Source organism: Triticum urartu, chromosome 6A (assembly GCF_056163025.1).
Source record: "Triticum urartu cultivar PI428250 chromosome 6A, HENAU_Tu73, whole genome shotgun sequence".
NCBI classification, from domain to species: Eukaryota; Viridiplantae; Streptophyta; class Magnoliopsida; order Poales; family Poaceae; genus Triticum; species Triticum urartu.
Window position 1 is genome coordinate 587,257,191 of NC_141878.1, and position 27,268 is coordinate 587,284,458.

The 27,268-nt window shown below is 46.6% G+C and overlaps 2 pseudogenes across 2 annotated transcripts; both read right to left on the minus strand.

Annotated features, from left to right (window-relative positions):
* Positions 1 to 941: 941 nt before the first annotated feature.
* LOC125513041 (cysteine-rich receptor-like protein kinase 42) lies at positions 942 to 16,870 on the minus strand (annotated as a pseudogene). The gene is made up of 7 exons (XR_015609050.1): positions 16,741 to 16,870; positions 16,530 to 16,673; positions 16,192 to 16,402; positions 1,812 to 2,046; positions 1,550 to 1,700; position 1,513; positions 942 to 1,463 (listed from the first exon to the last, which is right to left on the minus strand). The product of XR_015609050.1 is annotated as a cysteine-rich receptor-like protein kinase 42 (transcript).
* A 38-nt stretch (positions 16,871 to 16,908) lies between these two features.
* Positions 16,909 to 23,403, minus strand: LOC147966704 (cysteine-rich receptor-like protein kinase 2; annotated as a pseudogene). Its single transcript, XR_015609049.1, has 4 exons — positions 21,903 to 23,403; positions 19,082 to 21,204; positions 18,937 to 18,986; positions 16,909 to 18,298 (listed from the first exon to the last, which is right to left on the minus strand). The product of XR_015609049.1 is annotated as a cysteine-rich receptor-like protein kinase 2 (transcript).
* Positions 23,404 to 27,268: the final 3,865 nt, after the last annotated feature.

The window sequence follows — 27,268 nt, forward strand, 5'->3', positions numbered from 1 at the left end:
ATACAACATGATAGGATGGAAACAGATAATCGTTTAACATGTATTTCCTGCCTGAAGTAAATTATGTGGAGTGTCACTCGATGTGGTCAAGAAATCAACATGTATTTCCTGCCTGAAGTAAACTCCATGGAGTATCTTGACTGAAAAATACCCCCTCCGTCTCAAAATAAGTGTCTCAACTTTATACCTTTTTTTGCAGGAAAAATTTGTATTACTCAAAGCATCAACGTACAATATTTCTTACATAGATCAATAACTTCTGGGAAGCCCGAGCCTAGCCAGACTACGGTCCATATGATGAGCTTTTGATACGTAGTGCTGGCTGTTTTGATTCCGCGGCCAACTTGGTGCTCTCCCCTGCTTTTCTTGGATAGGTTCCCCGGCCAGATCTTGGCGGCGGCGAGACAATACTCGACGGTGAAGGCACCCAAACTCTGGTCTGCACAGCCGCCCAGTCGAGCATTGATGATGTAGGCGACACGTCCGGCACGGTACAGCTAGATTTGAACAGCATATGCGAGGGGCTCAGCTTGTCGGCGCCCAACACCGAGCAATCAAACGGCATAGACGATCCTCAGGCCGCCGGCTAGACGAAGAGGTATACATATGAACTCATGTATTCGTGAATTAATCATCCCACATTATCGCCCCCTGGTACACTGAGATGACACCACTCTGCTGAAGATGCGGTAGTACTAATAGTTGCTGTGGAATGCCCATACGCCAATTAATTGTAGTTAGATAAACATAAATGGAAAATAAGAGGTTCGTGTGAATTCTCTGACTTTTCTAACTTTTGTCACTTTTTTGGTTTGTTGTGTTTTGTGTGAATTCTCTGACTTTTCCCTCTGTTTTTATCTGCTGTTAGATGTTGATTAAATCTCGTCACTGTGATGGGCACATGGGGGGAAAAGAGATGGATTTTAGTTGATTTTGGCTGACATGGTGTTTGTTGGAGTTGAAGACTGCACTTCTGTGAATATTTTACAAAATTAACATTCCGATGGTTGCTTACTTACATCTTACAAACAGGGTTCTATGATCGGAACATTTTCAGTTAGTATTACTTCAACATCACCTAATGTAAAATAATGAAAAATATGTTAAAATGATCCTCACACCCTGTTGTTAATCACCTGGCCTGCACCCCACTCACTGACAGCTTGTTCATCGAGAACGGCGACTTGTTAGAGTTCAACATCAGACATTGATGAACCCGAGCTTTCGCTCTTTGCATTCGACCCCTTCACGTCGATGAACGGAGGCTCGGTAAGCTGGGGCAGCACCCTATCACCACTACCCAGCATATCCACCACCTTCCACATTGATGGTCCGAGGTTCAGCGACACCTGCGCGCACAACAGCCCGACTTGGAACACTTTGAGAGCTTCCGCCTCCGAGCATTGGTCGCGGAGGTTTGGGTCCAGGATCTCCATCAGGGTGCCGGTGTAGTGCTTCCATATCTGAAGATGAAAGGATGTCAGCATCAGGTTGTCTGACATGCTACAGTACACTAGTACTTGACAAGAGGGGAAATGGGAGAATTTACTGTGACATGAGGGACAGTCTCTCAGCCGTTGAGGCCACAGAGTTGTGGTTCTTGCAGCCGGTAGATGTAGATGTCGGTCACACCATAGCTGTAGATGTCGGTCTTCTCCGTTAGCTGCCCGTGAACGATGTACTCCGGAGCCATATATCCACTGCAAAAGTTAGGCATGGTCAGTTCTATTTCTTTGTACACATTGCACAATTTATCGTGAAATTTTCTTCACCCCTTGATCAGATTAGATGTTTTGGACAAGTGAACTTACAATGTTCACGCGAGGCCAGTGCTGAGGTGGGTTTGATCTTCCATGAATTTCCTTGCCAGGCCGAAATCGCCAATCTTAGGCCTAAACCTCTCATCCAGCATCACATTGCTGGCCTTGATGTCCCTATGTATGATCCTAACCTCAAAGCCATTGTGGAGGTATGACAAACCCTCCGCCGCATCAAGGACGACCTCCGACCGCCGCTCCCAATCCAACGCTTTCTTCTTGAAAGCCTCTGCATCACCAAGCATGGAAGATCAACAAGAATGAAAATCTACCATTTGAAGTATGATTATGTAACGCCCCGGATATAACTTTCCCAATTTATACTCCAACTCTTGCCGTTTCCGGCGTTAAGTTATATTTATTTCTCGGGTTCGGGTCTTTGTCTTCGTGTGTTGTTTTCGTTGTCATGCATCTCATATCATGTCATCATATGCATTGCTTTTGCATACGTGTTCATCTCATGTATTCGAGCATTTTCACCGTTGTCCGTTTTGCATTCTGGCGCTTCGTTCTCCTCCGGTGGTCATTTCTAACTTTCTTTCGTGTGTGGGGATTAAACATTTCCGGATTGGACCGAGACTTGCCATGCGGCCTTGGTTTACTACCGGTAGACCGCCTGTCAAGTTTCGTATCATTTGGACTTCGTTTGATACTCCAACGGTTAACCGAGGGACCGAAAAGGCCTCGTGTGTGTTGCAGCCCAACACCCCTTCAATTTGGCCCAAAACCCACCTAACTCTGCTCCATCATCTAGAGCGTTCGATCACGATCGCGTGGCCGAAAATCGCACCTCATTTGGACTCTCCTAACTCCACTTATGCCTATAAATACACCCCCCTCCAAAATTTCGCGGATCCCCTCCTCTAACCCTAAAAAAACAGATCTCGCGCGCCGGACACGTCCGCCGCTCCGCCCGGACCAACAGCGCGCCGCCACCTGTCCCGCGGGCGCCCCACTTCGCCGCCTCTGTCCCGCCGGCCCGCTCGGCCCGGCCGGGGCCCCCGAGGCCCGTTCGGCTCGCCCCGCCGCTTGGGAGCCACCGCGGCCGAGCCCCGCCGTCTCTCCCATCTCCGGTCGCGGGACGCCGCCGTCGCCCGACGCCAAGCTCCGCCACCTCGCCGGCAAGGAGCGTCGCCACCGCCCGGCGCCGGCGACCGCGCCCCGGCGCCCCCCCCCCCCCCCGTCTCACCGGCCTCGGATCCGGCCCTCTCCGGCGATCCCCGTCGTCTTCCCGGCGAACAGGAGTCAACCCCGGCGATCCTCGTTTTCCGTGCCAGATCTGGATCTAAAATCCCCTCGGTTGACTTTTTCCTCCGAACCCTAATTGTCAGATCTGCTAGTTCATCTTAGACTTTTGTCATTTTTGCCATGATTATTGTGTGCATGCTATGCCTGTGAGTCCTTCATATGTTTTGTTAAGGATTTTGTTATATTTCCAGAGGTGCAACCCATCCATTTTTAGGATGTGTGTGGTGACTTGTGCAAGCTTGCAAAGTGAGGCACCCGGTAAATCTGTTTTCAGGGACTTAGTAGTTTTCACTAAGTCTGGGATTGTTTAGTTCATGATGCCATATGTTCGTGTCGTTTTCTAGTGATCCGTGCCTCTTTTGAGGATGATCAGTAAAGGAGTTTTGTTAATCTTGTTATGCTCTATCCATCCATGTCTTTGTTTGCAATTATGGAGCACCCTAGCTTGAGCCAATCGAGCTCTACTTTTGCTTCGTTGTGAATCTGGGCAGATCGTCAACTTGTTTGCGATTTTGCCGATGCTATTGTAGTTGATCCCGTGCATGCTATGCCATTGATCTTGCCATGACTAGCTTGTATTTTGTGCCTTATTAATGGATGTATGCTTGCCTTGCCATGACTTGCACCGTAGTGAGTGCATCGAGCTCGTTTACATGCCTTCGTGAGCTAAATTTCAGCATGTCTCAGTTTTCACTAAGTCTGAAAACTGATTGTGTTTTAGCTATGTTCGTGTGCTTGTTAGTATATTTTGTGATCCCTTTTGGCTCAAGGTCACTAAGGGTCTTTTGTTAAGCTTGTTGAGTAGCTCCATGTCATGTTCTTCTTTGTCTTAATCAGGTCCTGTAGCATGTTGTTTTGTTGCTCCGAAGAGGGCTTCACGATCTGAAATTTCAGACAAGTGTTAATTTCACTAAGTCTGAATCTGTTTTGCATTTGCGTTTTTGCCATGCTTGTTTGAACCTCATTATGGATGAATTGGCCGTAGCTCATTGCTAGTCTTTTGTTAAGCATCTTGAATGCTTCCCTGCCATGTATTTTGTTGTCATGTTTGAGTGCTGTAGCATATTCATTTCATTGCATTTAGAGGCCTACTTGCTGTAAATCGCAGCCCGGTGTCATATTTGAATCGCTTGCCATTTCCAAACCGTAACTCCGATTCCGGCGTTCTTTATATCGTTTTCAAGCGATTTCATCCCCTCTTTCCAGTGGCACACTTGGTTTTCCAAGTTGAGGCCAGGTTCATGCATTTCCTGTCATATCTTGCATTTTGCATCCCGTATCGCATCCCGCATAGCATACCATCTTTGCATCTTATTGTTTGAGCTTGCACGTGGATGATTGTATCCTTGTGGCTTGTTTGTCTTGTTTGAGTAGAGCCGGGAGACGAGTTCGCTAACGAGGAGCCCGTTGAGTTTGCTTTTGAGGATCCAGTCAACTCTGACAGCTTTGCAGGCAAGATGATCATACCCTCGAAATCACTACTATCTTTGCTATGCTAGTTTGCTCGCTCTTTTGCTATGCCAATGCTACGATGCCTACCTTTTGCTTGTCAGCCTCCCAATTGCCATGTTGAACCTCTAACCCACCATGTCCTAGCAAACCGTTGATTGGCTATGTCACCGCTTTGCTCAGCCCCTCTTATAGCGTTGCTAGTTGCAGGTGAAGATTGGAGCCGTTCCTTGTTGGAACATTTATTTACTTGTTGGGATATCATTATCTTGCTATGTTATCTTAATGCATCTATATGCTTGGTAAAGGGTGGAAGGCTCGGCCTCTCGCCTAGTGTTTTGTTCCACTCTTGCCGCCCTAGTTTCCGTCATATCGGTGTTATGTTCCCGGATTTTGTGTTCCTTACGCGGTTGGGTTATAATGGGAACCCCTTGATAGTTCGCCTTGATTAAAGCTTTTCCAGCAATCCCCAACCTTGGTTTTACCATTTGCCACCTAGCCTCTTTTTCCCTTGGGTTTCTGGAGCCCCAGGGTCATCTTATTCCCCCCCCCGGGCCAGTGCTCCTCTGAGTGTTGGTCCGAACTAGAGCCCTATGCAGCGCCCCCTCGGGGAAACTCGAGGTTTGGTTTTAGTTGTACGGATTGCTCATCTGAGTGTGCCCTGAGAAAGAGATATGTGCAGCTCCTATCGGGATTTGTCGGCACATTCGGGCGGTGTTGCTGGTCTTGTTTTAACCTGTCGAAATGTCTTGTTGTACCGGGATACCGAGTCTGATCAGAATGTCTCGGGTGGAGGTCTATTCCTTCGTTGACCGTGAGAGCTTGTCATGGGCTAAGTTGGGACTCCCCTGCAGGGATTGAACTTTCGAAAGCCGTGCCCGCGGTTATGGGCAGATGGGAATTTGTTAATGTCCGGTTGTAGATAACTTGAACCTTAAGTTAATTAAAATGAATCAACCGTGTGTGTTACCGTGATGGCCTCTTCTTGGCGGAGTCCGGGAAGTGGACACGGTGTTGGAGTTATGTTTGCGCAGGTTGCTCTCTCTAGATTCTCGCTCGTGCTTTGCCTCCTCTTCTCGTTCTCTTTTGCGAATAAGTTAGCCACCATATATGCTAGTCGCTTGCTGCAGCTCCACATATATTTACCTTACCCTTCCTATAAGCTTAAATAGTTTTGATCGCGAGGGTGCGAGATTGCTGAGTCCTTGTGGCTCACAGATTACTATTACACCAGATGCAGGTCCAGGTGATTCCGCTCCAGGTGGCGAGTACGAGCTCAAGTGGGAGTTCGACGAGGACTCTCAGCGATACTACGTGTCTTTTCCTGATGATTAGTAGTGGTGCCCGGTTGGGTTTGATCGGGACCGTGTCGCATGTTGGGTTTTCTTCTATTTTGGCGCCGTAGTCGGGCCATGAGTGTTTGGATGATGTATGTTATTTATGTACTTTGATGTGACGTGGCGAGTGTAAGCCAACTATGTATCTCTCCTTTTATTCTATATTACATGGGATGTTGTGATGATTGCCTAACTTGCGACATTGCTTTCAATGCGGTTATGTCTCTAAGTCGTGCCTCGACACGTGGGAGCTATAGCCGCATCGAGGGCGTTACAAGTTGGTAATCAGAGCCTTCCCCGACCTTAGGAGCCCCATTGCTTGATCGTTTTTAGCAGCCGAGTTGTGTCTAGAAAAATGCTTTGAGTCATTTAGGAATTATATATCGGAGAGCTTAGGAATTCTTTTACTTCCCAGTCTCCTCATCGCTCTGGTAAGGCATCCTGACGTAGAGTTTTGACTCTTCTCTTCTCAAATTTCACTAAAAAAAATTTAGGATCACGCGAGTATCTTGGAATCGTTCCGATGGTTTTATGATGAGAACATTGTCTTGGTGCCTCCTGTCAGGGGTTTAGTGGAAGTGTCCCGGGGAGTTGAGCTCTGAGGTGTTGTCATCATAATTTTATCGTTGCAATTCTGAAATACTTGGGATATGTTCGCCGACATCGAAAATCTCTTTTATGCAGTTCGTTGGTGAGATAACCTCGACGCCACCCAGTACTGGGGCGGGAGTTCGGGAGTATCGCCATAACTTGTATAACGGATGCTTTTCGAAGGTTGAGGTAGATGGTTTCCGAAGGTTTCTTGGTTATGTGTTGAAGGATGGATACAGCTGAATGTAGGAATTGCTAGTTTGGGTGAGATATTATGCTTCCCCTGTATCCCCAACACCTGATTGCATAACCGGAAAGTTTCGGGAGTTTCATAGGTGGGAATTCTCGTAGCTCTAGTTTTTCTTCCACGGATATTGGTTTGAGATTGGGATTTCTTACCGATTATTCGTTCTTGAGCCGTACCTTGTTGATTTACTTCTTCTACCTAATTCTACGCGGCTTCGCAATTTAGGGATATGTGACCACTTCAAGAGAAATGCATTCGTTCATTTTGTTCGGATGTGAAGACTTTATGTTGCAATTTTCATTCCATTGGATTCAGCTTCAATATTTTGTCTATCAATGTGCTAATGGTGGTCAACCTCTTCAGGATGGCTCCTCCAATGCGCACGACTCCGAATCCTGATCCGCCACCACCTCCACCTCCTCCGGAGGCATGGCAAGCTGTGATGGCCGCAACCAATGCAAACACACAGTTGATCATGCAAATTCTCCAAGAGCACAATCAAGGCAGGCAAGGGAATCAAGGCAACAATCAGAATCATTTTGCTACACTGAACCAGTTCCTTACTAATGGTCCAAAGACGTTCAGCAATTGTGTTGAGGCTTCCGATGCTGACGATTGGCTTGTGGATCTGGGCAAGCATTTTGAATGCAGCAACGTCAGGCCTGAAGATTTCGTCAAGTTCGCTTCCTTCCAACTCAAAGATCAGGCTGCAGAATGGTTCCAGCAGTACAAGGATTCCAGAGGTGGACGCCTGATCACTTGGGATGATTTCCCTCGAGATTTCTGAGCTCATCACATCCCTCAAAGTGTGGTTGAAAGTAAGCGTCAGGAATTCCGCAATCTGAAGCAAGGCTCTTTGTCTGTCTATGACTACAACAAGTTGTTCCAGAAGCTCGCCCGCTTTGCCAAGCAGGACGTACCTGATGAGAAGAGCATGATATACCAGTTCAGGGGTGGTCTCAGAGAAGAAATTCAGCTCGCTCTTGTCCTCTTTGAGCCGTTGAGATACGATGAGTTCTACAACATGGCACTGAAGCAAGAGGCTGCTCAGTTGAGGTGTGATGCTTCCAAGAAGCGAGCCAGAGATGCTACTCCTTCTTCCTCTACTCAAGTGGCGAAGCAGCAGAAGTTTTGGCTTCCTCCTCCTCCGTTCCGTCAGCCGTATCAGCAGAAGAGCAAAAGTGGCAGTGGTTCTTCCCACCCACCCAACCCTGGCTTTCAGAACAAGTCTTCGTCTCAACCTCCAAGACCGAGTGCTCCGTACCACCGTCCGCTTTCAGAGGTCACGTGCAACAAGTGCCAAGAAAAGGGTCACTATGCCAACAAGTGTTTCAACCAGAGGCGTCTTCCTCCTCCTCCTCCTGTGAGATCGGCAAGTACAGCAGTGGTCAAGCATAATCCCAAGCATGCCAAGGTCAACTTGATGAACGCAGCTCAGGCAGAGGATTCTTCAGATGTCATCATGGGTAACCTTCCTGTTAATGATATTCCTGCAAAAGTACTTTTTGATACTGGTGCATCGCATTCTTTCTTGTCATGCCCGTTTGCTTCGAAGCACGATGTTGATACTGAGATTATGCCCAAAGCCATGCAAGTTGTTTCTCCCGGCAAGCTTTTGACTTCTAGTTTGGTTGCTCCCGATGTCTCTATCACTTTGGGCGATTACAAGTTCCTTTCTTCCCCAATGGTTCTTGGTAACTCGGATATTGATCTTATTCTCGGAATGGATTGGCTTTCTAAGCACAAGGCTCAGCTTGATTGTGCAGCCAGGCAGATTCAATTGACTCATTCATCTGAGGATGTAATTGTCTTTGCCGCTCATGATGATACCATCCGTTTGTTTTCTCTCAATGAGAAGGGTGAACTGGATGCTATCTCGCAAATTCCAGTCGTTTGCGAATATCAAGACGTCTTTCCAGAAGAGCTCCCAGGAATGCCTCTGCACCGGCCAATTGAATTCGTTATTGATCTTGAGCCCGGCACGGAACCTGTGTGCAAACGTCCTTACAAGCTCGGACCTGAAGAGTTGAAGGAGCTGAAGAAACAACTCGATGAGCAAGAGAGAATGGGTCTCATCCGGCCTAGTTCTTCTCCGTGGGGTTGTGGTGTTCTTTTTGTGAAGAAGAAGGGTGGATCGGACCGACTTTGTGTTGATTACCGTCCATTGAACAAGAAGACCATCAAGAACAAGTACCCACTTCCCAACATCAATGAGCTGTTCGAACAACTCAAAGGTGCTCAAGTATTCTCCAAGCTTGATCTCCGTATGGGTTATCACCAGATTCGTATCTGTGAGCAAGATATTCCCAAGACGGCTTTCAGGACAAGCTTTGGTTCATATGAATACACTGTCATGTCTTTTGGCCTCGTCAACGCTCCTCCGATGTTCTCTCGCATGATGAACTTCATCTTCAACGCCTACACCAATGACTTTGTTTTGGTCTATCTCGACGACATTCTGGTTTTCTCCAAAAACAAGGAAGATCATGCCAAGCACTTGCGTTTGGTTCTTGATAAGCTCAGAGAACATCAGTTCTATGCCAAGTTCTCCAAGTGTGAATTTTGACTCGATGAGGTTCTTTATCTTGGTCATATCATCTCTGCCAAGGGTATTGCCGTGAATCCTGAGAAGGTGTCTGCAATTGTAAATTGGGAACCTCCTCAGAACGTGAAGCAACTCCGCAGTTTCCTCGGTCTCGCAAGCTATTGCCGAAGATTCGTTGAAAACTTTTCTAAGATCGCGAAGTCTCTCTCTAACCTTCTTCAGAAGCACGTCAAATACGTTTGGTCTCCGGAGTGTGATATTGCTTTCAACACTTTGAAAGAGAAGTTGATCACTGCTCCAGTTTTGACTCCGCCTGATAAATCCAAGCCGTACGAGGTCTTTTGTGATGCCTCTCTCCAAGGTCTTGGCGCAGTTTTGATGCAAGAGAAGAAAGTTGTTGCTTATACCTCTCGCCATTTGAAGCATAATGAGAAGAACTACCCCACTCATGATCTCGAGTTGGCGGCAGTTGTGCATGCTCTTTTGACTTGGAGACATCTTCTATTGGGAAGAAAAGTGGACATTTTCACTGATCACAAGAGTCTCAAGTACATCTTCACTCAGCCTAATCTCAACCTCAGGCAAACTCGATGGGTCGAAATGATTCAAGAGTATAATCCGAGTATTGAGTATACTCCGGGCAAGGCCAATGTGATTGCTGACGCTTTGAGCAGAAAAGCGTATTGCAACAGTCTGATTCTTAAGCCTTATCAACCCGAGCTTTGTGAAGCTTTCCGCAAACTTAATCTGCAAGTTGTTCCTCAAGGTTTCCTCGCCAACCTTTAACTCTCTCCTACCTTGGAAGACCAGATTCGCCAAGCCCAGCTTCTTGATGCTATGGTGAAAAAGGTGAAGATTGGTATTGCCAAGAGTCAGTCCAAGTACAAGTGCTACCACCTTGATGACAAGGACACTCTCTTATTTGAGGATCGAATTGTTGTACCCAAAGGTGACCTTCGTAAAGTGATCATGAACGAGGCTCACAATTCTCTCCTCTCCATCCACCCTGGGAGTACGAAGATGTATCAGGACCTCAAGCAAGCTTATTAGTGGACTCGAATGAAGTGCGAGATCGCTCAATTCGTGAATGAATGTGATGTCTACAGAAGAGTGAAGGCAGAACACCAAAGGCCAGCAGGTCTCCTCCAACCTCTTGCCATTCCAGAATGGAAGTTTGACCACATTGAAATGGACTTTGTGATTGGGTTTCCAAAGTCCAAGCGTGGCAATGATGCTATATTCGTTGTCATCGACAAGCTCACCAAAGTGGCTCACTTTCTGCCTATCAAAGAGTCGATCACTGCAGCTCAATTGGCGGAACTCTATACCTCTCGAATTGTCTCTCTGCACGGTATTCCTCAAGTGATATCTTCAGACCGTGGCAGCATCTTTACCTCCAAATTTTGGGATTCTTTTCAGAAGGCCATGGGCACCAACATCCGCTTCAGCACTGCTTTCCATCCCCAAACAAGCGGTCAAGTCGAGCGTGTCAATCAGATTCTTGAAGATATGCTCAGGGCTTGTGTGATCTCCTTCGGCATGAAGTGGGAGGATTGTCTTCCTTATGCTGAATTCTCCTACAACAACAGTTTCCAAGCAAGTTTGGGCAAGGCCCCATTTGAAATTCTGTATGGCAGGAAGTGCCGTACCCCTCTCAACTGGTCCGAAACCGGTGAACGTCGGCTGCTGGGTAATGACTTAATCACAGAGGCAGAAGAAATGTGCAAAGTCATTTGTGATAACCTCAAAGCAGCCCAATCCCGCCAGAAGAGCTACTATGATAGTAAGCACCGTGATTTGGCTTTCGAGATCGGAGATCATGTTTACCTCCGCGTCTCTCCTATGAAAGGGACTCGTCGCTTCGGTATCAAAGGAAAGCTTGCCCCGAGATACGTGGGACCTTTCAAGATTGTCAGCAAGAGAGGCGACCTCGCCTATCAACTCGAGCTTCCTTCAAACTTTGCAAATGTTCATGACGTGTTCCATGTCTCTCAGCTTCGAAAGTGCTTCAAGACTCCTGACTGCACAGTCAACTTCGAGGACATTGAGCTCCAAGAAGATCTCTCTTATCGTGAGCACCCAGTTGCTATTCTTGAAGAGACTGAACGCAAGACTCGCAACAAGTTGACCAAATTTCTCAAAGTCAAGTGGTCACACCATTCCGACCGTGAAGCTACCTGGGAACGCGAGGATCACCTCCGTTCTGAGTACCCGGCGTTCTTTCAGTCCTAGATCTCGGGACAAGATCCTTTCGTAGTGGTGGAGTGTTGTAACGCCCCGGATATAACTTTCCCAATTTGTACTCCAACTCTTGTCGTTTCCGGCGTTAAGTTATATTTATTTCTCGGGTTCGGATCTTTGTCTCCGTGTGTTGTTTTCGTTGTCATGCATCTCATATCATGTCATCATGTGCATTGCATTTGCATACGTGTTCATCTCATGTATTCGAGCATTTTCCCTGTTGTCCGTTTTGCATTCCGGAGCTTCGTTCTCCTCCGGTGGTCATTTCTAACTTTCTTTCGTGTGTGGGGATTAAACATTTCCGGATTGGACCGAGACTTGCCATGCGGCCTTTGTTTACTACCGGTAGACCGCCTGTCAAGTTTCGTATCATTTGGACTTCGTTTGATACTCCAACGGTTAACCGAGGGACCGAAAAGGCCTCGTGTGTGTTGCAGCCCAACACCCCTCCAATTTGGCCCAAAACCCACCTAACTCTGCTCCATCATCTAGAGCGTTCGATCATGATCGCGTGGCCGAAAACCGCACCTTATTTGGACTCTCCTAACTCCACTTATGCCTATAAATACACCCCCCCCTCCAAAATTTCGCGGATCCCCTCCTCTAACCCTAAAAAAACAGATCTCGCGCGCCGGACACGTCCGGACGCGCCGGACACGTCCGTCGATCCGCCCGGACCAACAGCGCGACGCCACCTGTCCCGCGGGCGCCCCACTTCGCCGCCTCTGTCCCGCCGGCCCGCTCGGCCCAGCCGGGGCCCCCGAGGCCCGTTCGGCTCGCCCCGCCGCTTGGGAGCGACCGCGGCCGAGCCCCGCCGTCTCTCCCATCTCCGGTCGCCGGACGCCGCCGTCGCCCGACGCCAAGCTCCGCCACCTCGCCGGCAAGGAGCGCCGCCACCGCCCGGCGCCGGCGACCGCGCCCCGGCGCCCCCCCCCCCCCCCGGTCTCACCGGCCTCGGATCCGGCCCTCTCCGGCGATCCCCGTCGTCTTCCCGGCGAACAGGAGTCAACCCCGGCGATCCTCATTTTCCGTGCCAGATCTGGATCTAAAATCCCCTCGGTTGACTTTCTCCTCCGAACCCTAATTTTTGTGCTAACTTTGACCGGCTATATCTCTGCATCCGTAGCTCCGATTTGGGCATATAGCATATCAAAATGTTCGTCTCGATGAGTACATCATTTCACCCCCGAGGCCCGTTCGGCTCGCCCCGCCGCTTGGGAGCCACCGCGGCCGAGCCCCGCCGTCTCTCCCATCTCCGGTCGCCGGACGCCGCCGTCGCCCGACGCCAAGCTCCGCCACCTCGCCGGCAAGGAGCGCCGCCACCGCCCGGCGCCGGCGACCGCGCCCCGGCGCCCCCCCCCCCCCCCGTCTCACCGGCCTCGGATCCGGCCCTCTCCGGCGATCCCCGTCGTCTTCCCGGCAAACAGGAGTCAACCCCGGCGATCCTCATTTTCCGTGCCAGATCTGGATCTAAAATCCCCTCGGTTGACTTTCTCCTCCGAACCCTAATTTTTGTGCTAACTTTGACCGGCTATATCTCCGCATCCGTAGCTCCGGTTTGGGCATATAGCATATCAAAATGTTCGTCTCGATGAGTACATCATTTCATTCAATTGCATCATTTTCATTTGAGTTCATCTTGATGCCCGAAATGCTGTTAGAAGAGGGCTTCATGAGTTAATTGTCAGATCTGCTAGTTCATCTTAGACTTTTGTCATTTTTGCCATGATTATTGTGTGCATGCTATGCCTGTGAGTCCTCATATGTTTTGTTAAGGATTTTGTTATATTTCCAGAGGTGCAACCCATGTATTTTTAGGATGTGTGTGATGACTTGTGCAAGCTTGCAAAGTGAGGCACCCGGTAAATCTGTGTTCAGGGACTTAGTAGTTTTCACTAAGTCTGGGATTGTTTAGTTCATGATGCCATATGTTCGTGTCGTTTCCTAGTGATCCGTGCCTCTTTTCAGGATGATCAGTAAAGGAATTTTGTTAATCTTGTTATGCTCTATCCATCCATGTCTTTGTTTGCAATTATGGAGCACCCTAGCTTGAGCCAATCGAGCTCTACTTTTGCTTCGTTGTGAATCTGGGCAGATCGTCAACTTGTTTGCGATTTTGCCGATGCTATTGTAGTTGATCCGTGCATGCTATGCCATTGATCTTGCCATGACTAGCTTGTATTTTGTGCCTTATTAATGGATGTATGCTTGCCTTGCCATGACTTGCACCGTAATGAGTGCATCGAGCTCGTTTACATGCCTTCGTGAGCTAAATTTCAGCATGTCTCAGTTTTCACTAAGTCTGAAAACTGATTGTGTTTTAGCTATGTTCGTGTGCTTGTTAGTATATTTTGTGATCCCTTTTGGCTCAAGGTCACTAAGGGTCTTTTGTTAAGCTGGTTGAGTAGCTCCATGTCATGTTCTTCTTTGTCTTAATCAGGTCCTGTAGCATGTTGTTTTGTTGCTCCGAAGAGGGCTTCACGATCTGAAATTTCAGACAAGTGTTGATTTCACTAAGTCTGAATCTGTTTTGCATTTGCGTTTTTGCCATGCTTGTTTGAACCTCATGATGGATGAATTGGCCGTAGCTCATTGCTAGTCTTTTGTTAAGCATCTTGAATGCTTCCCTGCCATGTATTTTGTTGTCATGTTTGAGTGCTGTAGCATATTCATTTCATTGCATTTAGAGGCCTACTTGCTGTAAATCGCAGCCCGGTGTCATATTTGAATCGCTTGCCATTTCCAAACCGTAACTCCGATTCCGGCGTTCTTTATATCGTTTTCAAGCGATTTCATCCCCTCTTTCCAGTGGCACACTTGGTTTTCCAAGTTGAGGCCAGGTCATGCATTTCCTGTCATATCTTGCATTTTGCATCCCGCATCGCATCCCGCATAGCATACCATCTTTGCATCTTATTGTTTGAGCTTGCACGTGGCTGATTGTATCCTTGTGGCTTGTTTGTCTTGTTTGAGTAGAGCCGGGAGATGAGTTCGCTAGCGAGGAGCCCGTTGAGTTTGCTTTTGAGGATCCAGTCAACTCTGACAGCTTTGCAGGCAAGATGATCATACCCTCGAAATCACTACTATCTTTGCTATGCTAGTTTGCTCGCTCTTTTGCTATGACAATGCTATGATGTCTACCTTTTGCTTGTCAGCCTCCCAATTGCCATGTTGAACCTCTAACCCACCATGTCCTAGCAAACCGTTGATTGGCTATGTTACCGCTTTGCTCAGCCCCTCTTATAGCGTTGCTAGTTGCAGGTGAAGATTGGAGTCGTTCCTTGTTGGAACATTTATTTACTTGTTGGGATATCATTATCTTGCTATGTTATCTTAATGCATCTATATACTTGGTAAAGGGTGGAAGGCTCGGCCTCTCGCCTAGTGTTTTGTTTCACTCTTGCCGCCCTAATTTCCGTCATATCGGTGTTATGTTCCCGGATTTTGCGTTCCTTACGCGGTTGGGTTATAATGGGAACCCCTTGATAGTTCGCCTTGATTAAAGCTTTTCCAACAATGTCCAACATTGGTTTTACCATTTGCCACCTAGCCTCTTTTTCCCTTAGGTTTCCGGAGCCCCAGGGTCATCTTATTTTAGCCCCCCCCCCCCCGGGCCAGTGCTCCTCTGAGTGTTGGTCCGAACTAGAGCCCTATGCAGCGCCCCCTCGGGGAAACTCGAGGTTTGGTTTTAGTTGTACGGATTGTTCATCTGAGTGTGCCCTGAGAAAGAGATATGTGCAGCTCCTATCAGGATTTGTCGGCACATTCGGGCGGTGTTGCTGGTCTTGTTTTAACCTGTCGAAATGTCTTGTTGTACCGGGATACCGAGTCTGATCAGAATGTCTCGGGTGGAGGTCTATTCCTTCGTTGACCGTGAGAGCTTCTCATGGGCTAAGTTGGGACTCCCCTGCAGGGATTGAACTTTCGAAAGCCGTGCCCACGGTTATGGGCAGATGGGATTTGTTAATGTCCGGTTGTAGATAACTTGAACCTTAAGTTAATTAAAATGAATCAACCGTGTGTGTTACCGTGATGGCCTCTTCTCGGCGGAGTCCGGGAAGTGGACACGGTGTTGGAGTTATGTTTGCGCAGGTTGCTCTCTCTAGATTCTCGCTCGTGCTTTGCCTCCTCTTCTCACTCTCTTTTGCGAATAAGTTAGCCACCATATATGCTAGTCGCTTGCTGCAGCTCCACATATATTTGCCTTACCCTTCCTATAAGTTTAAATAGTTTTGATCGCGAGGGTGCGAGATTGCTGAGTCCCTGTGGCTCACAGATTACTATTACACCAGATGCAGGTCCAGGTGATTCCGCTCCAGGTGGCGAGTACGAGCTCAAGTGGGAGTTCGACGAGGACTCTCAGCGATACTACGTGTCTTTTCCTGATGATCAGTAGTGGTGCCCGGTTGGGTTTGATCGGGACCGTGTCGCATGTTGGGTTTTCTTCTATTTTGGCGCCGTAGTCGGGCCATGAGTGTTTGGATGATGTATGTTATTTATGTACTTTGATGTGACGTGGCGAGTGTAAGCCAACTATGTATCTCCCCTTTTATTCTATATTACATGGGATGTTGTGATGATTGCCTAACTTGCGACATTGCTTTCAATGCGGTTATGTCTCTAAGTCGTGCCTCGATACGTGGGAGCTATAGCCGCATCGAGGGCGTTACAGATTATCTTTCACTTCGGAATGCAGGGATTGTTTTCTTTTCTTACCAAAGAGGTAGTGATCGAGGCTGGTGTTGCAGAGGTACTCGTAGACGAGGAGGCTCTCGGGACCCTCGACGCTGCACCCGAGGAGCTTGATGAGGTTCTTGTGCTGCACCTGGCTGACGAGCTTCACCTCGTTGAAGAACTAGTTGATCCACTGCCGCAAGTTGAGGTAGAGCCGCTTCACGGCGATCTCCCGGCCATCCGGAAGCACACCCTGGGATATCCAGCATATTATCACAATCTCAAATTCAGATGAAGCAAGCATTTCAAGAAATATGATCAATGAAATCGGTGTTGCATTTGTCCCAATGTGTGGTGTCCCAAATGGCACGGCAATGTACCTTGTAAACTGAACCATAGCCACCCTGGGCAAGCTTGTTGATCTGATTGGTTTAAGTCATTAGTCGCCTTGCGCAGATCCTCGTACCGGAAGCCGAGCTGTGACGACATGCTGGTGCGGATGATCTGGCCTGAGCCATCCATGTCTACAGAGTGTCAGAAACTATCATCAGACCATAGTGTGGCATCGGACATATGTGATTGTAATTTTACCGTTTGGCATACCGTCGTGGAGGTCGTCTCTCCTGGGCCTCATTCATGTCCAGATGAATACTATGCTGATGACTGCCATGGCGGAGAGGTTGGAGGCGAAGACGATGATGATTATGTGTCGTGCTGCCATGGATAATCCAGAAGAAGAAAGAAGATGTCATATTCATGGCGTTTCATACTGATTTATTTTGCGGTTTCACGCTCTGAAGTCTGAAATATCACTATGTGGAATGCGCTGTTGCTGTCAGCAGAATTCAGACACGAGTACATGACAATGCACGACACTTGGACCGGGAACGGCAAGTAAGACTGAGAATGTGTGCACTCGATGATCCGCCGCCGCCGGCAGCTTTGGCTGGCAGGTAGAAGGGCTGCGTCGCGTACCTGACGACGCATCCGGCATTGGCGCCGAGAAGGCGCTGCCGGACCACCCGGTCGCGCGCTCGCCGTGCAGGCGGGGCACGCGATGGCGTCCAACGACCTCCAGCACTGTGCCGCCACGTACACCCGCGCGCCCGGTCGACATCGCCGACGCGGACGCCCACCCGGCGTAGTAGTACCCCCTCGCCCCTGGCGCGGTCGGCGTGACGTTGCACACCAGAGCGGCGGCGTGCGGTGTGGCCAGTGCAGTGTCGTTTAAGCATAGGAACATGTCACTGGTGTCAGAAGCGACGGTGGTGAAGCTGCCCGCGCCGCAGCGGAGGAAGCAACCGTCGACGTAGATGCGGCCGGCGTCGGCCGGGAGGCAGTGGAAAAGGATCCCATCGTTTTCCATGCCGTTTGTACCTACAGCCCATGTTGATAGTGTCGTAACACCGTCGCTATGTTCTGCACGGCCGTCTACACAAACTGTAGACCCGTCGGGTATCCATCCAGGTGTACGCATTAACTACCACGTATGCGCGCACTGAAATACCGCATCATCCCATATCTCATGACGAGTTGGACGACGGAAGATACCGTGAGCAGGCGTGCTCGGGCACGCCAGTGAATTTTCACAAATAAGTGTCGCAACTTTGTATTAACTTCAGTATAAAATTATATTGAGGTTGAGACACTTGTTTTGGAACGGAGGAAGTATTACATAAAAAAATAGTGAGTTAAATTTGCCATCCATCACAACTCTTACCGAAATTTAGAAGAAAATATATAATCATTTTTATATGCAGATACACCATTTCAACTGCAGTAGGAAATTCTTATGAAGAGTTTCACTATCTAAAATACATTAATTAATGAATAAAAGAAAGCTATGCCTTAAGAGACCAGGTTCACAAGAGACATTAATCAGTTTCGTCTGGTAGATTCCTGGAAATTAGGAAGGGAAAGGTCGGCAATAAAGTGAAAATCAGAGAGCGGAGTAAGTGAAAGGCAAAGAGAGGAGCACCTAACTCCTAACCTTATATTTTACACTTTGTCGAGCAGGTAAAATCAATAAGAAAATACAGAGTAGATGCAGGAAGTGAGTGTTGCTTGCCGGCAAGCAAATGCAAGACAACCACAACTGAACATACCTTGTTCTGTACTGGACGGCCGCTGTGGCTCTCAAGGCCCTCTCCTGCCCGAGGAAAAATCAAGCAATCAACAACCGAACAACAACTTGATAAGTTAAACCATGAGCGGTACCCCTTCTAGCATTCTAATTTATAAGATCCCAAGTACGTAAAACATGAGAATAATAAATATACATGCCATTCAAGATGTTGATATATTAACTATGAGCAGTAACATTCTAAGAGAAAGTGCCCAATAGCAAGAAAGCAAGATACATGGCCCATGCCTGAGCTGTCTAGGGCGGGACAAACGAGCAGCAAGAACATGGGGGAGCATCGTCACTCCCACTGATGGCTACAAATTTCTATAAACCCATGCACATTTGAGATGATTGCTGAATGTTAAAACGCTACTGTCTTGGAGAACAGATCATCGGTACTGAAATACTATACATCCATTTCTCCGACAAGTATTTCCGGACGGAGGGAGTAGAACATAAAGGGGAAAGTGCATACATAAATAAGTCCACCATACAGCTTGGGTGCTTTACAAATCAAATGCTTAAATATTCTAGAAGCTTGGGAGGGAAGGCATCAATTTTTATCACCTCTACACTAATTGTTTAGGACAGAGATTGCTTGAAGGTGATTAAAGTAAACTATATAAGTGGTATGGAGAAACTAAAGAAGGGAATGGGCTCACCAGGGACCTGGGCATTGATGTGATGAGGTCTTGACCTGAATGGAGATAGTCTACGACCAGGAAAGAACATATTAGAAGCAAAACCTGAAATAACAGTATAGGCAAAAGACATCTTAGCTGAATAGGGAGATGATTCTTGACCTACCACATTTATGAATTAATAGGAACAAGCATGTGATCTTCGATCTGGGACTCCATTCGCTGCCGATGAAGGAGAAGCCGAGGAGATCCTGGAAATTAGGAAGGGAAAGGTCAGCAATAAACTCAAGAACACATTAATGGCTGCCAATACCAGAAATTAGCGATTCTAGTCCCTTGTCTCAACAGGAACTTCCCATTTGTCCTGGATAAAAGAATTAAGAAACTATGCCTTGCATATGTTAAGAAGTACAGTTTCACTTAGTCTAGAAATATAGGGCCTGCCAATGCCTGGCACTCAGCATCTCGATAATACAAATATGTTGAAGAATTTGTAATCCACATCTTATAAGGATCATTGCCATGACTATCAATGCAGATGCTGCATACAGTCAACCATGTGGTATTTATCATGGCAATACACATCTCGGTTAGTCCAGGTGAGGGACCAGCTGAACAGGCTACCCAAAAAATTGCTGCATCATCTCGCAGCAGCAGAAAACAATAGAAGATCATCTGCACTCTAGACAAAGTTGACCTGGGGTTTATTGCTTAGAAAGCAGAACCCACACCTTCACTCATAGCATACCTTAATAAGATTTTACAGAGAATTATAATACCATTCAAATTATCCAAAATAAATAATAATAATCAGCAAGAGTAGTGCTAAATTACTTTCAAGGGCTACCTTCATTGAGTGTCTGCTGACTACCAGGCGTGCATATAAGGTCATAAGATACTCACAGAACGGAAAATCAAATGAAAATGCACGAATGGAGATTAGCAATGCTAATCATTTTCAAAATTTCTAACGGGCAAACCTAACCAAATGTTGTGAGTTGTACCACTTGTCTATGTATTGCGGTCCTTTCTTCAATAATGGCAATCTTACGGCTCACGACAATCCTCACCTTCCAGCAGAATAAAATATTTTGAAACATCTTGAGAACACATAAATGTATGAAATCCTTATCAAATAGCCAAATATCATCCCGTTGTTTCTAGTGCATTGATGCATCCAAACAAGGCCATCAAAACACAGAAACATTTCCTGCATCTTTGTATCTCTCTTCACCAACTGCAATGAACATGTTCGCACCAAAATAAATTCTAGAGCCTCAACGCAGGGCTGTCCATCAGGTCTGACAAAAAGCTAAGCATAAGGAGACTACCATGCAGGAAGATGGAAGAGCTTTCAAACCTTAGATTGTAGACAGATAGAGAAAAATCTTTACAATGAAACACAGTTTTTAGTGGAGGAACAAATTATCAACTCATAATTGACCCTTCAACCATAAAAGTTACTGTATCTAGCTCGTTTTCTGAAAGGTCGACTTATAACACTCATTCCCATTCTTATTACAATTCACACCCATTCTTCATTGCCAGGAAAACCAAACAAGTTAATTCAAGGATCGAGGTATGTAGAACAAACTGCTGTTTCACAATTGGTTCGTGCACTCAGACCACAACACCATAGGTCCGTAAAACAGATACATGTCAAGTTCAGTAAACAACAAACCATCTGATAGGCCAGCTGTGGCCACAAATTTTGCTGGCTCGACTGATTTTATGCAGTCACTGTATGCAAGACTCCTATATACTTGTATAGGAACCTGTTTTAGTCCCCTAACATGTTTCTCAGTCACTACGATCAGAAGAAGAGAAGAATGTCCTGCAGATATGGACACACAGAATAAATGTGCCTCGATGTTGCACAAATTCATAAATCCCCCAACATGTTCCTCAATCACTACGCTCAGAAATTAATAAATCAACCAAAATTTGATTTTACAACTGAAACTTAAAATTCGTTTAGCACAAACAGGATGTATAGCTCTAAAACACCGGCTGGTATTAGAGCAAGGTAGCTATCATCTAGAACACTGCATACAGGCAACACTAGTACTGTTTTGGACCTACATGTACAGCCTGTACCCCAAAGCTGGATCCTATAGCTAAGACTCATGGTTTCCAACTCTTTTTGTAGAAGTCTTTGTTCAGGTCGCCAAAATCATGAAACATAAAAATATAATAAATCTGTAATTATACAGATCAGACATCAAGAGAAGCACCTGATTCGTTTCCACATAAGAAATTATCAGCCATGCCCATCAACGATCTCACATTCTGTATCACAGAAATAAATTCAGAATCACCAAGGATTCCTTGTAAAATTTGGATCCACAATAGGGGAAAATATACAGATACGTAAAAAGCTACAGAATGTAAAACACAACAAACAATCCTCCATTGCATCGACTAAAAACATGCAAGAAGCAACAGATAAAGCTCATGCTTGCCCTATGGTGTTATCTTTGTAACAGAACTGTTCATTTCCTTTCTTTTCAAGGTTGGCCTAAGCTGTAAAATTAATTATTGATTCCTATTGTAACGGCTTAACCAGATAGAAGCACCGACATGTGATCAATAACATAGCTAAAGCCTAAATAACTGTTTGGCACATTAATCCCTATATGGAGGGAAAAGGTTTATTAAAATCAAACTTCTACGGTGATACAATTGAACACCCATAAACTGGTTTATCTGGAACTGAAAAGCGAATTTTCTGCAGCTAAAGAAAATAAAATTCAATGTTGCTTTCTTGTCGGTCTTTTTTATATCTGTTACCGCCCTCTTCCCTTTATAGGTAAAATGAAGATCAGCCAGTGTTCAGTTAAAAAAAAAAGAGATCAACGAGTCCTAAAAGCCTTCCAATTAATGCTTTCATACAAAATAAACAATCCAACATATTTGCCACAGGATAAAAGAGAAGCAACATGAGCAAATCTCAGTATTATAAGTAGTAAAAGTAAGCCAGTAGCTACCAGATGTCAAGCGAGTTAACAATCAATCTGCGCATCCTGGATGTCGCTGGTGAGGACAGTGATCATGAAGAGATACAAAATTTTGCAGCAGAGCATGACGTCTGACTCGAGCTACAGCCTGTTAATGCCCACACCTAGAGAAGGAAAATTGTTTCAAATGTTAGAACCAAGGTTAAGTAAAAACCATTTGAGTAAATCTTAACCTATAACAGGATGCCATATCCAAGCTGGGAGATACTCTTCAGGCAGTAAATGCTCTTCTTCTCAGTTCTCACTATCTCTTGGCACTGATAATCTAAAATGTTAAGAAACAGTGGTGCTAAGCACTAACACATCAAAGTAATAAAAAATGTCCATCCGCTGAATAAAACAAAGAAAGAATTTAACCTCACCTATGAAATTTTAAGAATCTATTCCATATAAGTGAAAGTTGGTCGCTCAAGGTTTCAAATAGTTCTAAAAATTCTTTCTTGGAAAGAGTAGATAACACAACATTTTTGGTGATCTGAACCACATCATCAGAACGCTGAAATAACTTGGAACAAACTAAAGTATTGTCTTATAAGGTATATTGTCCAAAGGTGGAGTACAAGCATCTTACTAACCAAACATCACCTAGGAGTACAAGCAGTATAATTTTAGATCAAGGAAGGACAGTCACGATAAACATGGCCAGACTGCCGACAGTTGGACAGAGTCATTGATATTGTGCTTCGGATTATTGGGATCACCATGCCCGGCCCCGCCACATGTCGTACATCGTCTGCCATAAACTTGGCTCACACAATCCTTCAAATAGTGACCAATGTCGCAACACCGGAAACACACTGGCCCGGCAGGGGTAGTGCAGTTGCCCCTGGTGTGTCTAGTTCCTGTGCAACGTAGACATGGTAACTTCGGACAATCTTCAATGACATGACCCGGATCTGAGCACTTTTTGCACTTCCCTTTTTTCTTCTTGATGCTTCCAGAGGATTGGGCTGCTGGCAGCGATGGATTGCCGCCTCCCTGCGACGGGCCTCCAGAGACGCCGACACTGGGCGGGGGCTGGCTGTTGGTGGGGAGAGAGCTGTTGGCTGGGGCCTGCGGGAGCAGGGGAATGCCGCCATGGGAGCTGCCCCCGAGAGCACCGGCCGCAGACAGCGTGTTCCTGGTTGGGGCGAGCGGCCGCGGGTTGACGGCGGAGGCGGTCGGCGTAGGCGCTGGGGGCCGATTGCCTCCTGCGGCAGGCGGCAGCACAGGGGCCTGCGGTCGGTTGGCTGCTGGAGCCCTTCCTGGGGCGAGCGGCGGCACGGGGGCCTGCTGCCGGTTGCCTGCTGGAGCGGGCAGCGGGTTCCCGACCAGGGGGACGGCCGCGGGGGCGGGCGGCGGGAGCGCGGCGCGAGGCCGATAGACTTGGCCGCCGCGGCGGGGGCGCTGCGCGAGACCATGGCCGCCGCGACGCATAGTAACCTAGATAGATCTGCTTTTTTTTTTCTTTTTGGTTGAGGAACGACGATTTGGGGGCAGAGCTTTTCTTTTTGAGACACATATATATGAGGCAGGCCTGGGTTGGCTCGTAGCCCAGCCAGAAGCGAGAGACATCTACTCTTTTTTTCCGTGCCACTCGCAGGGTGTGTTTGATAGCATGTATGAACCTAGTTTAGTTGTTCTTCTCTCATACATGCTGACTATATACATGCTGAATTCATGCAGTTGCTGTTGTTCGGCAGCGATGTATGCGCTAAGATATGCTAAGCTGAGACTTTGTTTAGCGGTCTGCATGTGTTTAGACATGCTGAACAATTTCGATTTCCAAAAAAAAAATTGAATGGTGAACAAAATTGCAAAAACGTGAATAAAAATCTATACATATTTTGAAAAAAAATAAAAAATCATTTCAAATATTTATTGAAAATTTAAATAGATTTTGAAAAAAAAATTGAAAATTTGAACATATTTAAAATTCTGAAATTTTACGAATTTTTTTAAAAAATGAATATTTTATAAAAAAAATCAAACAAATTTTGATTTATTTGAAATTCCAAACATTTTTGAATTTTTTGTTTTTTTTGAAATTCTGAACAATTTTTGAAAATTTAAATATATTTGACATTCTAAACATTTTCAAAAATTTAAACAAAATTTGAAATTCTGAATTTTTTTGAGTGTCAGGGCCAGCATGGCTGCCTCCATGCAGCCTGTCTAGGGTGCATGAGATGGGCATGGCTGAGGGCCTTTTTATGCATTAGATGGGCATAGCTCAAATGAGCCCATGCACCCTATCAAACGCACCTGTAAGAGCAACTCCAACGCGCTGACCCAAACAACGCGCGCTTTGTTTGCTTTTCGTCCGTTTAGGTCGGCTGCCCGCTCGGCGTCCGCCCCTTTTTTCGTTTGGGTCGGCTCTGCGCCTAACGTACCGATCCATTTTATGTCCACACACAAATTTTAGAAGTCTCCTAAGTGTAGATCATGTCAACGGCCATGTCATAGCCTAGAAGTCATGCCGGCGCCATGTTAACGGCCGGCATACATGCCAACCTTCAGAAAAACCACCACACGGTTCATTGCTGGCGCACTTGCCAGCGGTCGACACATGCCAGCACACAAAAAAGGGACGGGAGTTCGACCACGCCATCTTGACCGTGGTCATGCCAGCATAATTGCCGGCATAAAAAAGGGATGATGCTCTCCGCCATAGATCACTCATCATCAAACTTGAGCATGCCGGCATACTTCTTCTTCTAAATGTCATATACTTCTTCTTATTCATTTTCTTCTTCTTCTTCTTCTAATCTTCTTCTTCTACCTTCCTTATTTCCCATTTTGCAGATTTCATTCACTTCACGGAAGCTTGCATTGATGGACTGCTTGTATCGATGAACTATGCATGTATGGTTGGATGAAACTACTGTAATATGTATGGTTGGATGCCTGTATGTGGAACTTGCTATGTATGGTTGGATGGAACTATGCATGTATGATGAAATTTTATGTGTCGGATATCTCATATGATTGCTCTGAAATTGCCCTGTGAAAAATATATATATCATCTATTTGTTGTGAAAATGGTTGAATATAAGAAAAAACAGAAAAACTAGGCAATGCAGCCTCTTTGCCGTCTACCACCGACGGCAAAGGGGCCTTTGTCGTCTGCCACGGATGGCAAAGAGGCCACGTGGCAGCAATTTGCGCAATCTGGGAGCTATACCATTTGGTTACTTTGCCGTTTGTGGCAGATGACAAAGGATGTGAGCGTTTGTCGTCCGCTGGCGGACGGTAAATGTTGCCGTTAGCCACCTAACGTGGCTAACGCATGTTATTTACCGTCCACATTCTTTGTCGTCTACCACAGACGGCAAAGAAGGTTCTTTGCCGTCCGCTTTGAGAAAGCAGACGGCAAAGAACCAGTTTACCGTAGCTTTCTTTGCCGGGCAGCTTTGTCGTCGGTGGCAAACGGCAAAGAGGTTTGCCGTCCGCTTTTGGTACCTTTGCCGCAGCCATGGCAGACGACAAAGAAGCTGATTCTTGTACTGCGTCATGGAGGACCAAAGAATGTCACGTCGGTGCGTCTCCGACCGGCCCAGGATGTAAAGCCCATTTGTTGTCATAATTTTTTATCATAGAAGTAGGAGCCCACCACAACACTGATGATACATGTTTATGTCACAATTTTCGTCATAGAAGTGTCATAACCATGACAGAAAAAAATTCATTCGGGCCATAATGTCACGGATGTGTCTCTTTTTATAGTAAATATTGTACTCCATGGAAAAGAAAAAGTCACAACGAGGGGCTCAATTATTCGATAGCAAACAAGAAAGGAAAGAAGCAGGTGAAGGAAATATGCCCTAGAGGCAATAATAAAGTTATTATTTATTTCCTTATTTCATGATAAATGTTCATTATTCATGCTAGAATTGTATTAACCGGAAACATAATACATGTGTGAATACATAGACAAACAGAGTGTCACTAGTATACCTCTACTTGACTAACTCGTTAATCAAAGATGGTTATGTTTCCTAACCATAGACAAAGAGTTGTTATTTGATTAATGGGATCACATCATTAGTTGAATGATCTGATTGACATGACCCATTCCACTAGCTTAGCACCCGATCGTTTACTATGTTCCTATTGCTTTCTTCATGACTTATACATGTTCCTTTAAATATGAGATTATGCAACTCCCGTTTGCCGGAGGAACACCTTGTGTGCTACCAAACGTCACAACGTAAATGGGTGATTATAAAGGAGCTCTACAGGTGTCTCCAAAGGTAGATGTTGGGTTGGCGTATTTCGAGATTAGGATTTGTCACTCCGATTGTCGGAGAGGTATCTCTGGGCCCTCTCGGTAATACACATCACATAAGCCTTGCAAGCATTACAACTAATATGTTAGTTGTGAGATGAGGTATTACAGAACGAGTAAAGAGACTTGCCGGTAACGAGATTGAACTAGGTATTGGATACCGACGATCGAATCTCGGGCAAGTAACATACCGATGACAAAGGGAACAACGTATGTTGTTATGCGGTCTGACCGATAAAGATCTTCGTAGAATATGTAGGAGCCAATATGGGCATCCAGGTCCCGCTATTGGTTATTGACCAGAGACGTGTCTCGGTCATGTCTACATTGTTCTCGAACCGTAGGGTCCGCACGCTTAAAGTTACGATGACAGTTGTTATGAGTTTTATGCATTTTGATGTACCGAAGTTAGTTCGGAGTCCCGGATGTGATCACGGACATGACGAGGAGTCTCGAAATGGTCGAGACATAAAGATTGATATATTGGATGACTATATTCGGACACCGGAAGGGTTCCGGTGAAGTTTCGGATAAAACTGGAGCATCGGGGGGTTACCGAAACCCCCCGGGGGGTTAATGGGCCTCATGGGCCTAATGTGGAGAAGAGGAAGGGGCTGCCAGGGCAGGCCGCGCGCCTCCTCTCCCCCTAGTCCGAATTGGACAAGGAGGGAGGGGCGGCGCCCCCCCTTTCCTTCTCTCCCTCCACCTCTCCTAGTTGGACAAGGAACGGGAGGGGAGTCCTACTCCCGGTAGGAGTAGGACTCCTCCTGCGTGCCTCCTCAAGGCCAGCCGCACCCCCCCTTTGGATCCTTTATATACGGGGGCAGGGGGCACCCTAGAACACACAAGTTGATCTTCTTGGTCGTTCCTCAGCCGTGTGCGGTGCCCCCCTCCACCATATTCCACCTCGGTCATATCGTTGTAGTGCTTAGGCGAAGCCCTGCGTCGGTAGAACATCATCATCGTCACCACGCCGTTGTGCTGACAGAACTCATCCCCGAAGCTTTGCTGGATCGGAGCCCGGGGAGCGTCATCGAGCTGTACGTGTGCTAAGAACTCGGAGGTGCCG